The 15,042-nt window shown below is 45.6% G+C and overlaps 1 long non-coding RNA gene across 4 annotated transcripts in view; it reads left to right on the plus strand.

The window, feature by feature from the left end:
• Gm31838 overlaps positions 1-12,087 on the plus strand; it is a 33,235-nt gene extending 21,148 nt beyond the window's left edge. For 2 of the 4 annotated variants that reach the window (XR_874415.2, XR_874417.2), the window contains one exon: positions 1,528-1,796. This is a non-coding gene — a long non-coding RNA (predicted gene, 31838). Of the gene's footprint in view, positions 1-1,523; positions 1,797-11,933 lie in introns of those variants that run through there. The other 2 variants (XR_874416.2, XR_874418.2) reach the window with 2 other exon arrangements.
• Positions 12,088-15,042: the final 2,955 nt, after the last annotated feature.

Below are 15,042 nucleotides of genomic sequence, written 5' to 3' on the forward strand. Positions count from 1 at the left end.
CCTTCCTCTAACAACAGTCATGTGTTCAGAATACTGCTTAGATTAATCCTAAGAACATGCCATCATATCTATGAAAAGTAGCTACAGGAGCCACACATGTAGGTCAGTTGGTAGGCACTTGCCTACCATGCAGGAGGCTCTGGGTTGGCCCTCCAGCCTGGCATAAACTGGGTGTGGTGATGCACACATGTAATACCAGCACCCAGAACAGGAAGGCAGGAGTCTGAGGAGTTCATGGTCACTCTTGACTATCTGGAGAGTCAGAGACCAGTCTGGGTTACATGAGACTTGGTCTCAAAAGGAAAATAGAAAGTAGTTACAGGAAACTGAAGTTAGAATATGCTCCACTGCCCACTGAATGACGAAAATGCATTTTGACGGTGAGGGTGGTGGGTAGAACTTAAAGGAATGACTGGTGTTGGAGCCATGTCTTCAGAGAGAGCTTGGACCAGGTGACTGAATGTATCTGCAGTAGGAAGCACGCAGCCCTGAAGATGCGCAGGCTGTGGACAGTGGGTGTCTAGGTTATAGAAAGAGTTCAGACAGAGGAGCAGCTCCAGAGAGGGTTGGAGAGAAGAGGATTGCTTCTAGGGAGAACAGCAGGTACCAGTCAGATGGCGGGGAATGTGATGGGCAATGGGGAACCAGAGAGGATACTTGAGCTGGCAGGACATGAGGAGGTCTGGTATTAGAATATTACTATGTGAGCAGCTATGGAGGAGATGGTCTCAGAGGCAGGGAGATTTGTGGGGAGGTGGGGGTCAAATCAAAAGGAGTCAATGAGACCTGAATCTAAGGGTCAGGACCCTGAATGTACTGGGCATTGACTCTATAGAAGAAGACCCCACTGCCCTATTTGCAGGGTTCTGGGAAGGAGTTCATGGATTGTACATGGGACTATAACTGACCCTCCAGCAAGGCTGACTCGTTCGTCCAGGGATCAGAGCCAGTTATTACTAATGCTGGAGAGCCACAACCAGGGCCGCAGGAATTCTCACTGGGTGAAAAGTTCCAGGGCTTGTTTCCCATCTCAGGCAGCAGCTTCACACTCTGGAGAAGAGACCTGCTGCCATGGAGAGACAGGGAGGGGTGGGCAAGGATTTGGGAGTGATATTTCCATGACCTTCCTGGAAAACTCTGTCACACCTGCTCACTGGGGTGCAACTGGGAGGGATGGTATTTCCCCCAAACAGCCCAGGTTTTCCAGTGATCCCCAGGAGGCCTGCAGGGTGGGAAGGCTGGGTTGCAAATGTCAGCAGAGCGTGAAGGACACAGCAGAGGTTGGGTTGCCAGGATTTGCTGTTTCCTCAGCATCTGCCTCCTATCCTCATCCCTATGGAGTTTCCTTGGTTTTATAATTCACTCGCTTATCTTTCTGCATGAGGTGAATGTGTGTATGTGTGCATCTCTGTGTGCACATGTTTGTGTTTGTGTGTGCACACGCATGCATGCATGCGTGCCTGTGGAGGCCAGAAGTCAATGCTGCATGTCTTTCCTAATCGCCTTCTGTCTTACTTTTTGAGGCAGGCTCTCTCACTGAGCTCAGTGACTGAACTAGACTGGCTGGAGCCCAGCAAGCCACAGAGACTCTCCTGTCTCCACCACACCTTTCTGCTTGGATTACAGGCACACACCGTCACACCTGGCTACAGGCGTCCATGGTCACACCTGGCTTTCTACCTTGGCTCTGGTGAGCCAAACTCAGGTTCTCTTGCTTGTGTGGTAAACACTTGGCCTCCATGAGACGGGTGAGGGAGTACTTTCCTGGCATAGTGAATTGAAGTTGTGTAGCCGGAGGATGGGTGCTGTATACTTTTGGGCATGGGATGGGGGACTGGTGGAGAAATAGCAGGGTGCGGCTGACTCCTCCCACGCTCCCCACTTTCTCCTTAGTGAGGGGTTTCCCTCCTCTCTCCCCCAGCAACAGCAGTGGAAAATAACTGCCCTGACCTTACCAGGCCTGTGCTCACATGACTTCTTGAGAAACTGGCCCAGACATTTCCCAAATCAGGGGGGATCATTGGTACCACAATTGGAGGCTCAGCCTACTCATGCAGAATCAACCCCTCAGCGATCTGTTCCCTCTCTCTTGGGCAAGACAATACTTCAGAGCTTGTACATTATTGATTCACTCACCGTGTGCCTATAGAGTATCTGGTATGTGTCAGACACATACCAGCATTAGGGATAAGTACTAGGGATACCGAAGCAAATAAACTACACATTATGAAGCTTACAGTGGGAGGATAGCAAGCCAGAAGCTGCAGGCATAGACAATAGAATGGATACACTGTGGTGATTGCTGGAGAGACCAGGACATTCGAGAAAGAATATTGTAGGGGATGCGTCTGTGGAGTTAGGAAGACTGCACATGCTTGTGTGTGCACTCACGTGTGTGTGTGTGTGTGTGTGTGTGTGTGTGTGTGTGTGTGTGTGTGTGTAATTACACAGGATGATAGGAATTACTCAAGGCAAGGATCACAGAGCAGAACACACACAGGAGGGTGTGGAGCACATGACTCAGTGCATTGGAGGACATGACCAGTGTTGATGTCTGAGTAGCAGGATGATTGAGCTAAGATGGAGGAGGTCCTGTCCTTAGTGAGGATGAAACCTGAAGCAGAGCGGCACCTTTGGAATGGATTCTTTTTCCAAAGCGCCAGAGGTAACTAGAGAGATGGTGCAGTGGTTTGGGGAGCTGCTGCTCTTTCAGAGGACAGAACTTGGTTCCTAGCACTTATATCAAACAGTTTACAAAGACCTATAACCTCTTCTGGTTTCCACAGGGGCCTGTACATATGTGGCATGCACACATGCACATACAGGCACACACATACACACATAATTTGAGAAGTCATTACAAACAAAAAACAGAAAACCAAAGAGCTAGAGCCTAGGCCTGCTTCCTGACCTCCGGGATTTAGGAGAAGTGTGTGTAGCCCCATGGCACCAGAGACTCACCTTCCTTCTCAGCCTTGGGGAGACCCTTGAGATCATCCAGGGAAACTACCAACTATGAAAAGTCCCCTCAAGGGCCCATGTATTGATAGCATGATCCCCAGCTGGTGGCAGTATTCAAATGCTGTGGAAATGTTAGGAAGTGTGACCTAGTTGATTAGATTGTTCAGGAAGGTCCTTTGAAGGGCAGAGTCTATTCCTTAATACGTCCTCCTCTCTTTAGTTTGCTATGGGTGGGTAAAGAGAGCTTCATGCCACAATGCCCCACTCTCTGTGGCATCCTGCTTCATCAGAAGCCTGAAGCATTGGGATGAAGAGTCTGTGAACCAAACTCTCTTAAACATGAGCTAACCTTTCCTTCTTTAAAGCACCACTTTTAGTTTGTCCTCAACACTGGCTGGCATGGACAGCCACAGTGGTATACTCATGGTCACCCAGACCTGTACATGTGACCTTGCTTTGCACAGGCAATTTAAGATGAAATTGCACTAGGTCACTGTGGACTAGAATCCAATGACTGGTGTCCTCGTCAGAAAAGGACAATGAAGGACCAAAGGCACAGAGAGCAAGCCATGGACTTAGACATTCACAGGTGAAAGCCGTGTGACAATGGACACTGAGGTTGGCTTGAGGATGCCATAGCCAAACAGTGTCAAAGGTTTTGAGTGACTGTCACCATATGGGAGAGAGGGAGTAAGTCTTCCTAGAGCTCTGTGACCCTGCTGGCCTCCAGGCTAGATCTGTAGCCCTGAGAACTGTGGCAGAATCTGCTTTATATTACATCCATGGTTCCTGTAGCCCTAGGAACCAAATGCAATTGACCAAGGAAGGGGACCCAGTATATCTAGCTCATCTCCATGGCTTTATTATATAGAGGTGCAATGATCCTTCAAGGCCACAGAGAGCAACAAAACTTCAGTGTCCCCAGGGGTGTGTGTGTGCACGTGTGCACGATCTCAGGCATGCTCTCTCTCTTGCGTGCGCGCACACACACACACACACACACACACACACACACACACACACACTCATGCTTGAGTGCACACACATGTGCATGGAGGCCAGAAGTATCTTTCAGTGAACTAAGAGCTTGCTGATTCAGCTAGATTGGCTGGTCAGTGGGCCCCAGGAATTGTCCTGTCTCTGCCTTTCTCCCCACTTCTGGATTTGCAGATTCACGCTGGGTTCCTAGCTTTTTGCAGGAGGATCTGAACCCAGGTCCTCATGCCTTTTCGGCTAAAACTTTACTGACTGAGCCATCTCCTTAGCCCCTGACCTCTGCTTTTTAATGCCTCTCTGCAAAGAGGAGTGAAGCTTATGACCTTGAGGGCATAGGATAAAGGTGATGAACTGCAGCAAGGAATGGGCTTTGCAGACGCATTGTGACATCAACTTTTTCTGTTGAAATCCCAGAGCTAGTGTTTATTTAAATCTCAACATTTTGAGGCTAGGGGTTGGCAAAATACAAATAGCAGGTACTGGAAATTGGACCTGTTAACATGTTTTTAAAATCTCTATAGTAAACACAAAGCAAAACCACAGAGATCTTAGATTTACAAAATAACAACAACAATAATAATAAAATAAAGGGAGATTGAGGCTCAAGTCTGCTTATTCTTATGTGTGGGGTGGCTTTGGAGAAGTCTCTTGACTACTATGAGCCTTGGCTTCCTCTGCTCAATGCAAGCTCACTCAGTCAGCCCCCAGGACCTGGTGGACTTAGTGTGTACTACAGGGGAGGCAGGCAGGCACATAGTAGGCAAACTGGAACATTCACTTCACATGGTCACTTTCCAGGTGCCTTTCAGAAGCCCAAGGGAAGATGTGCTGCCTTTCTGTCCAAACAGGGTTGAGAAGAAGTTCAGGAGCAGGCACAAAGTGTCCAAGCTTCCAAAGCTAATAAACTAAACAGAGACGTACTTCCTGTGGTGTTTAGGGCCTTTGTCCTGGGAGGCAGAGGGGAGGAAGATGAAGGCGTTGTGGGCTGACCCTGGTTAGCACTGGTCACTCGTGTTTGCTCAGCTGCAGTGTGCAGGTGGCAGGAGCTGGCGCTGAGTGCTGGCTGATTGGCTTTCAAAGGTGACAGGTCTGAGGTGATGGATGGTCACCGGGGGGCTGTTGCTCCACATGTATTGTTGGTTTAAGGACCACAAAGATCTGACACAACGAGCTGTGGAAGAAACCAGAACAAAACAAAGGGAGGCCAAGTGGGAACAAGCCTGCCCTCCTCTGCTCCCAGCCGCTCTGGTCTGGTTGCTTCCCAGAAAGCTGTGGCTCTGACTCCTGGCCAGGGTCCTGGTGCCCTGGAGCTCTGGGGTTAGCCAGAATCAAAGAAGTGCTCCCAAGGTGTGAGCCAGGGTTGGCATGAGCCAGGGCAGAACAGACAAGGAGGGTAAAGGGACAGATTCATAGGACCATCCCTGCTGTCTCCAGCCTGCCTTCCCTTTTGGGGAGTAGAGATGAGCACCAGGGCTCTAGGAAGTGTCCCACAAAGAAGTACCTGAGGGAAGAAGCCCCAGGTCACACAGACAGAAGATAGGTGACCAAGGCAGAGCCTGGTGTCAGGGGACAGAAATCTATCTGGAGCTCTGACAGAAACCACGACTTACTTAGATGGTTCCAATGGAGGGAAAACATTGATGTAAGACTGGGGTTCTGACCACACTGTGAAGATGGTGGTGTCCTCAGACTGATGGCCGTAGGGTGTCATGACAGTCCTGAACACTGATAGGACCAGAGGGGAAGAGGGAGGTAGGGCAAAACAACAAGTAGAGCCCCACAAGGGCTTGTCACTCAGAGGGAGCCACCTGCATCCCCTGCCAGGGAGGTAGATGAGCAAAAGTGTAAGGGGAAAGAAATGCCCCCGTTCTCTCTACCCCTGAGACTTGAACAGCTGACAGCGCAGAAAGGAGGAAGGAAGGGAACAACTAGGGAGGTCAGACAGTAGCCAGAACACTTCTGCCTGTCCACCAGGCTGACAGGCATGCTCAAAGAGATGATTGGCAAGTCCTTGGAGAGTTCAGTACCAGCCTGCATGGGGTGATGACCTTGGCAATGGCTTTAGAGACCCTTTCTTTCTCTCTCACATACATACACACTCCATGTTTCCTTGTGTTTCTAAATGACTGGCATAAGGATGGCTTGAAGGTGTACGGGGGGCCAAAAGGAGTACTGGGGGTACAGGAGTACCGGAGGGCACACTGTGTAGCTGTCATAATGGATAGCTGTCATAACATGACAGGCACTGGGGCAGGTATGATCTGATCTGGCAGTGGTGTGCCCCATGTCTCAGTCCTGTGCCCCCTTGTGTATTCCTATGTTGGAGGTCCCACCCATGTTCATACACTCGCCCTCTCCTTCTTACCAAGCTCTTAGCATAGAGGCTCTTATATCCCAGACTGTGGCAAGATGCTGGTCTCAGAGCATGGAGCCACCACCTATGGCTGCCCTGAAGCCCAGCCATGTCAGACTGGGATTTACCACTGGAGCAACTTGTAGACAGTGTAGTGGGTCAACTGAACAAAGGCTCAGTTCCCGGTCATGTTGCCTGTGCTGGAGATCAGCTCTCAGTCCACCCCTGTCTCTCCTCACTGGGATCCTGGCTCTCAGAGCTAGCACTCCTATAAGGCATCACTAGCCATCAGAGAGGAGAGCAGAGAGGTCTTGGTGGGGTCCTTTCTTGGAGTTATATGTCTGGCTCCAGCTTTGGATTGAATCTGAGTTCCTTGACGATGGTCTCAAGTTGTAGGGGACACTGGGGGTGATGTAGCCTTCTTAGTCACTCCACAGCACACACTGAGAGACCCTGAGGGTGAGGGGGTGAAAGGCCAAGGGGGAAGCAAAGACTAGATCTAAATGGCTCCTCTGAGGCCATGTTTTTTGTGTGGAAGCACTGGAAGTTCGTTTGCAATCTAGGGCTGGGGGTGGAACTCATAGAACACTTGCTTAGACTGCAAGAGGCCCTGGGTTCGATCCCTAGCACCTCTGAAGCCAGGCATGATGGTACTTGCCTATAACCCGAACACTCTGGAGGTGGAAACAGAAGATCCAAAGTTCAGAATCATCCTTAGCTACATAACGAGCTTGAGGTTAGTGTGGGCCACATGAGATCGTGTCTCAGAAACAAAACAATTCACAAAATATAGACAAAAGAAAAATGATGGCGCTTCTCTCCAGCTGTTGACCCAGCAGCCATCTAGTCTAGAAAAAAATCCCCACTCTCAGTTTGGCATACCACTTTCCCTTCTCCCCTGGCAGGTAAATGCATGTCTGTCTCTTATAGAAACACCACAATTATAGCATAAATATATTTTACTCATCCTTATAAAAATAACATTTGTGACTATGATACTCTCCCCATTGATCTGGGGGAAATGCATATATATGTATACATATAACTATATGTAGTTATAAAAATATAGCTACTTAATGTAGAAGCTTATATTTCTATAACTTATTATAGAAAATAAATGTGATTTATGTTACTATTTAACGGACTCATTCTTGTAATGCTAAGTGAAATCTCAGATAAATATTAAAACAAAACAAAACACAAAACAAAAACCTGTATTGGCCAGTGGGGAAAGATGCTTGCTGCCCAAGCCTTACAGCCTGGGTTTGATTTCCAGAGCCAACAAAAAAGGCAGAGAGTGTAGACCCCACAGAGCTGTTCTCTGATCTCCAAAAGAACACTGCCATGTGCCTCACTTCTCACTAATAAAAAATCTGAAAATTTTGAGTTAACAGAACAAAAATGTATATATAAATCTAGTCATATTTTTCAAAGACTGCATGGCTGCCCTGTTCTCAGAGCCTCCACCGTGGGGCTGGGTGATTAGCTGCTGTCTGTGGAGCTTCGCTCATCTTTTCCCACATGACAGTGTTGTGGAGAACATCATTACAGCAATGTATTTTTCCAATCCTTAATTATTTGTTTCTGATGGATCCTTATAAGTGCTGGGGTTGAAGGATTTGTGCTTCTTGTCTCATCCTGCCAAATTACATCCCCCAAATCCTGACCAAGCAGATTTTATGCTCATCCTTTTATCATCTGGGGATGGAAGGTCAGCTCTTGCCAGCCACTGAAAGGGAACGACCTTCTCTGGTCAGCAGCTTTCCCCAAGCCATGCACCTCAGTCTAGAGGTGACAAACTGGTAAGTCATGGATACCTTCTTCTAAACCTACAAGTGCTTTGACAATTTTGCCTCAGGTACCCACAATTTTATATGTGGGTCCATTGTTCATAGGCAAAGCTGTGCTTCTCGGAATGGCATGGTATTCACATGGTCTCTCTGCCTCTCCCTGTTGTCACCCAGCCGTGCTGTGCGCATCTCTTTCCTGGCCTGTCTTGTAGACTCCAGACTCTGCTAACCTGTACCTCCCCACTCTTTCTTCATTTAATATTGGCCCACCAGCAAAGTCATTTCATGCTTTTCATTCTGATTAACTACAGAATTAATTTTTAAAAAAACAAATCCTATTTGTAATAATAACATTCAAGTTAATCATTTTGGAAACTGCCTCAGAGAACACCCCCTCCCCCTCACGCACACACCCTGAATGTCTTTAACCAATATAAAATACCATGAATCACTTTGGACTCCACAGTGCATTATGTGTTTAAAAACAGAAAATTAGGCACAGGAGAATTCATCTTAACTTCATTATATATGAAATATTAATTCTCTTCTGGCTTTCATATTATTTACATATTTAATAACATGTTAGCTACAGTCTTTGACTGAGAGCAATTAGAGGCCAGGGGCTGTCTCCTGCCTCAGCCTTGAAGAAGCCACGACAGTGGGATGCTATAGGGAAGAAGGAGCCAAGGCGATCTAGCAGCTTGTCCCCATTCCTGTCTGCACAGGTCACACTGTTTAACAATACATATCCTAGTACAGTGGGCAGCAATGGCTTTGACCCCTCAGCACTGCTGTCTCCTTTTCTGTTTTGGCACAGAAGAGGACAGTCTAACCATTTTGATCTAAAAAACAAAGGCAAACAGTAATTCTGTATTTTGGGTTTTTTTTTTTCCTTTTCCCCTTTTCTTGATACAGGGTCTCTCTTATGTAGGTGTAAAATGCTCTATGCAGCTGACGATGGCTTTTAAACATCCGGATCTATTGCTTCTGCCTTCTGAGTGCTGAGATTGCAGATTTACCCCACCACACTGTGTAGTGCTGGGACTGTACCCAGGGCTGTATGCATGCTAGGCAAGCACACTATCATCTAAATTGCATCCCCAGCCCTTTCTTAGAACTCCCGGCTTTTCATCAGTAGGTAGTGGGGTTCTTGTGACGGTGATAGGGATAACCGTGGATGAACACACAGGCCCCATCTAACACAGGCAGAGATTGATTGCCATGACATCATTCCTCGCTGCTGTGATAAGTGGAACCTTGGACCCCTATGCAACCCTTGATGTGTATCCAGAGCTCAGTGTGTGGCCCCAGCATCATGTTGGTGAGACCACACGAGAAATGGGAGAAGGAACTGGAAGGAAGGGGTGTGTGCAGTGTGCGCATGAGCACAAAGTTGCTGACAAACTCGCAGCCGAGAATGACAGTGAGCATGCATTGCAGCTCAGACCTGAGGGCTGCAGGAGTGAATGAGCGTGTCTTGGTTTTTTTTTTCAGGAATATTGAGGTTATAAGGACCTTGGGAATTGCTGGAGAGGGGTTCATCTGCTGAAGGCCCTAGCCTGGTAATCAACAAGTCAGACATCTTATCAGACCTATAGTGGCATTAAATACTGTTGTCACTTCTGCTTACTTTAAAGATCTTTTAGGTCCAGCCCGTGCTTTTGGGGCCCCTCAGTTCATCTACTCCATGCTCTTTCCTCTCCCATGTGCTCTTGTTGTCAACAAAGCCTTTCTTTACATTTTAAGAAAGAGGGAAATCATTGGCTATGGCTGCATGCAGGTGCCCTGGTAATTCCCTTTCCAGGTAGCCAAGTGAGGCCCTTGGAAAAGCTAGACTCAGGATTTGGAGATTGACTGGAAACTCTTGTAGACTGCAGGTCAGACTAGGGAAGTCTGGGGAACCTGAGCATCATGTGAAAGGAAGCCATAGTTGTGTGGCTCAGAGTGTGATTAGAGCAGACAGACACTGGGTCGTCACAGCGTCCCATGGCTTCCATGAAGCCACACAGTGGGAGGAGGAAAACTATGTCATCAGTGGGACACTGAGATACTAACACCCTACTCATACCTCCAGCTACTGCAAAGACCATTATCTGCAGAATTTCTGGGGCTTTTCCAAAAGGACAGGTTATGACAACAAGCAGTATGAGTAGTATGGTTGGAAGATGGCACATGTGCCTTCTACCCCAAGATAAGTCCATCAGAATTAATGCCCCACTAATGAACGCAGAAGGAATTAAAGATGGTTTGTCACCTGTTGTAAAGTGCTTCCAGGCTTCACCATCCATCACAGCCATTATGAAAGGGAGACCTCAAAGATTCTGTGAGATGCCATGGGAGAGAGACATCAGACTGCCTTACCAAGGTGCCCTGGGCAGGGGTTGCAGGAAGCAGGAACACAAGGTAGGGCTCTCAGATACACTGGGGAGAAGAGGATACCCTAAACTCTGCCATGGGCACAGCAATCCCCCTCCCCTGGGCTTTCCACACCTTGGTTATAGATCTAGAGTTTGATGGACAAGGGTTAAGGGGGAGTCTTCATGTTATGATGGGTAAACTGAGCTAAAGACTCTGAAACCTCAATCCTTTGTGTGGTACTCAAAGACCAATTCTAAGTTGGAGTCTTTATGTGCTGTGTGATTTGGGTTTGCTTGATACCCCTCCCTGGACCAGAGTTTTATATTCACAAAATGACAGAGCTAAAATGGGAAATGTCTCTTCTCAGGTCCCCAACTATCAATGATCAAGAGCAGCAGTTTTCAATGTGTAGGTCACGACCATCACAAATACGTATTTTCTGATGGCCTTAGGAACTGAGACACTGCTTAGTAGCAAACTTACAATTATGAAGTAGCAACAAAAATAGTTTTACAGTTAGGGGGCGGTTACCACAACATGAGGAACTCTACTAACGAATCATAGCATTAGGAAGGTTGAGATCACTGCTCTAGAGGATATGCAGGCTTTTTCCATTTAATCTGAAACATTTAAAAATATATTGACATATAACTCATACGAAATCTAATTTACACATTTCAAGTGCACAATGCAATGATTTTTAAAATATTTATGGATATGGATAACCATCATTATAGTTGATTTTTAGAGCATTTTTATTACCTGAAACAATATAAACATCCCCAGGATATACCACTCCCCCATGTATATACTCCAGCCAAAGAAGAGAGATTCTGTTCTCACCTCTAGGTCTGTGGTTCCTTTGGGGTTCTTTCAAATTTTTGTTTGAGGTATTAGGCAAGGCTCTGAATTCATCTCCTTGGTTGGGGTATTCAGTTACCTAGGGTTTTCTGTTGTTGTTTTTGAAGACATTAATCTTTTCCCATTGAATGGTCTAAGTAACCTCAATGGTTAATCTAAGCTGTCAGTTTGATGAGCTCTAGAATAACCTGAGAGATGGGCCTCTGGGCATGCCTGTGGGCATGTCTATCTTGAGTAGGTTAATTGAGGTGGGAAGACCTGCCCACTCTGGGTGTCACCATTCTCTAGCTGGGATTATGGTCTGCTTCTTGACTGTGAATATGATTCGACCAGAACTTCCACACGCCTGCTACCTTTACTTCCCAACAGCGATGGCCTGTCTATAACTGTGAATGAGAATAATAACCCCCCCAATTGTTTTGTCAGAGTATTTTATGACATCAACAGGAAAGAGACTAAGTCAAGATCTTGGTCCCAAGTCAGTGAAACACAAGTGCATGGGCTTGTTCTGGATTCTAATTACCCACGTTAGGTAGTGCTTCCCCTCGCCACTGATTCTTAATAAGCGTGAAGTCTGCTTTGTTCTAGTTTTCAAGATCATTTTGTCTTTCCAGGGTCTGCAGCAATTTCAGCTGAATCCTATTTCTCATTTCTAAGGAGTTCAGCTGAGAATCCAAAAAAAAAAAAGAGATTATTTTAAACATACAGGTAAGTTTGGGATCTTATTAATTCTTAATATTGTCTCCCAATCCACAAATGTGGGACTTTTAAAATATATTTATGCAGACAGTCTTTAATTTATTTGAACAATGCAGTTTTTAGTTTTCAGGATATAAATTTTATATGACTTTGTTAATTTTATTTCTAAGTATTTTAGTCTTTTTGATGTTCTTGTAAATGGGATTTTTTTTCATAATTTCATTTTGGGTTTGTTCACTGAGAGAACAATTTGTTTTTATGTATTGAACTTATATCTTGCAACTTTGTAATTCTAAATAATTTAAACAAAGTTCTTAGAGTTATGATTGTCTAATGTCAGGTCATCTATGAAGAGTGGTTGTTGTCATTCTTTTCCCACTAAAATAACGTCTCCTTTTTCTTTCTTTTCTTTTCTTTTCTTTCTTTCTTTCTTTCTTTCTTTCTTTCTTTCTGTCTGTCTGTCTATCTGTCTATTTGTTCTGGCCACACTCATGAGCACAGTACAACAATAACAGTGCTAAGAATAGCCACCTTTATCACATCCCCAAACTTAAGGGGTGCACCATTTTTTTTTACCATTGAGTATGAAGCTAGTTATGAACTTTGTATTATTCTATTCATAAGACTGATTCCTCTTTTATTCTGAGTTTGTCTAATATGCTTATCATGACCATTGAATTTTTTTCAGATGATTTTTCTTCATATGTGGAGTAATGGTCATATGATGTTTGTGTTTTGTCCTCTTGATGTATCAATTGACATTCAAATGTTAAGCCAACCTTGCAGCCATGGGGTAAATCCTTCTTGGTCACTGTGGTGGTTTGAATGTGCTTGGCCCAGGGAGTAGCATTGTTAGGAGGAGTGGCCTTGTTGGACTAAGTGTGACCTTGCTGGAAGAAATGTGTCACTGTGGGTGTGGGCAATGAGACCCTCTTCCTAACCACATGAAAGCAAGTCTTCTTCTAGTGGCCTTCAGATGAAGAAGTAGAATTCTCAGCTTCTCTCACATTATGCCCAGCAGAGACTTTGTTCTCTGGTTTAGTCTCATGAAGAGCATTCTGATCAAACAAAGCAAGCTTAAAAAGAAAAAAGTACAAAAATGTATCATTCAAGTAATAATAAAGGGGGACCCAGAAGGGAAATGGAGCTGAATCCTGTGTTCAAGGAGATAAAGGGATTTAAGGGCGTCGTGATCTCAGGGCAAGATCCCACCCAGCTAAGTTTATTGTTTGTTTGCTGTTGAACAAGAAATAGTTTGGACTTTTAATCTGGAATAAACTACAATCCAGAAATGGAGGGCATATTTGTGATCCAGATCTTGAGACTGGAACACACAGGCTTTTAATCTGGATCTTGAGGAACAGTGACCATGAAAAGCTTAGGCCCAGGCATGGTGGCACACACCTTTAATGCCAAGAGACAAAGACAAGCAGATCTCTGGGTTCAAGGCCAGCATGGGACATAGCAAGTTTAGGTGAAGGAAAGCTTAAGTCATGGTGGTACATGCCTTTAATCCCAGCATTCAGAAGACAGAGACGTGCAGATCTCTGAGTTCAAGGTCTAGCTAACAGAGCAAGTTTCAGTACAGCCAAACTCTTGAAATAATGGAGTTGGAGAACAGAAAGTTGGTAATAAAACAAAGGAACTATGTTCCAGTCCCAACAAGAAGCAGAACTCAGCAGCTTTGGCCATATGGCTCTGGCTTTAGAGTCAAGAATAGAAGGGACTACTGGGATAATTGATGCTGGTTAGCTGGAGCTAAGAAATTAGTGGTGATTAAGAAGAGACCAGCATCACTGAGATGAAATCTGGGAAGTGTTTTCTGAGAGCACAAAGAAGCTCTGCTCTAGAGACATCCAAGGTTTGTGCTGCAGCTGAAGTTGGTAATGTGTAAGGATCACCCAGGTGGTACGGGTTTTAAAGGTATAAAGGGGTCATGGAGAACAGCTGAGGCTTGGCACTGTAAGAGGCCAGGAAGGCCATTGGTACAGCCCCAGTTGTAGTTGACAGCCCAAGACTGAAGGGGTCATGCAAAGATGGTGAGACTTGGCACAATGAAGGGAGCCTATGAAAGGCTATTGGTGAAGTCTAGTTGTAGCAGAAGATCCCAGTGTATAGGGGATGCCAGTACCATGGGGTGCTCACCACGAGCAGCAGCAGCAGTGGAGTGGAGTCAACCAGAGCCTAGAGTGATACAGAGTACAGAGCTGTAGATGGGACCCAAGCCTTTTGGAGGAGTCATGAAGTTCATATGTGGATCTTATACACTGGAACAAGAAGTTGTAACATTGAATTTGCCTTGGAGACCTCAAGATATTTGAGATGGCAGCACTGTGGGATACCTGCTGAAGAAAGATGCTAACAAGGAGTGGAACCAGACAAAGAGACTTGTGCTTCAGTCAACAAAGTAAAAAGGAGTTGGACATCAGACATGGAGATGCTTGAGCTTGGAGTTTGCCCAGCTGGATTTTGGTCTTGCTTTGGTCCAGAATTTCCTCACTGTGACATTTTGGAATGGTACTATATAATCTGTGATGTCAGAGGTACATGCTTTGCTTTTCGATTTTGATTTTTAGGGGATTACAGTTAAGTGATTGGATGAATCTCAGAAGAGACTTTGACCTTTATAGATGATAGAGACTTTGGAAGTTGAACTAAATGCATTTTTTTTATTATGTTAGGCTAGGTATGGCCACTATAGACTCATGTTTGAACAAGCCTATGAGGATCAGGGAGTAGAACATGGTGGTTTGAATATGTTTGGTCTAGGGAGTGACATTGGAATAGGTGTGACCTTGTTGGATGAAGTATGTCACTGTGAGTGTGGGTAGTGAGACCCTCTTCCTAACCACATGAGAGCAAGTCTTCTTCTAGTGGCCCTTAGATGAAGACATAGAACTCTCAACTCTTCCTGCCTGGATACTGCCATGCTTCCACCTTGATGATAATGGACTGAACCTCTGAACCTGTAAGCTAGCTCCAATTAAATGCTGTCCTTATAAGAGTTGCCTTGGACAAGGTGTC

Source organism: Mus musculus, chromosome 14, assembly GCF_000001635.26.
Source record: "Mus musculus strain C57BL/6J chromosome 14, GRCm38.p6 C57BL/6J".
Taxonomy (NCBI): domain Eukaryota; kingdom Metazoa; phylum Chordata; class Mammalia; order Rodentia; family Muridae; genus Mus; species Mus musculus.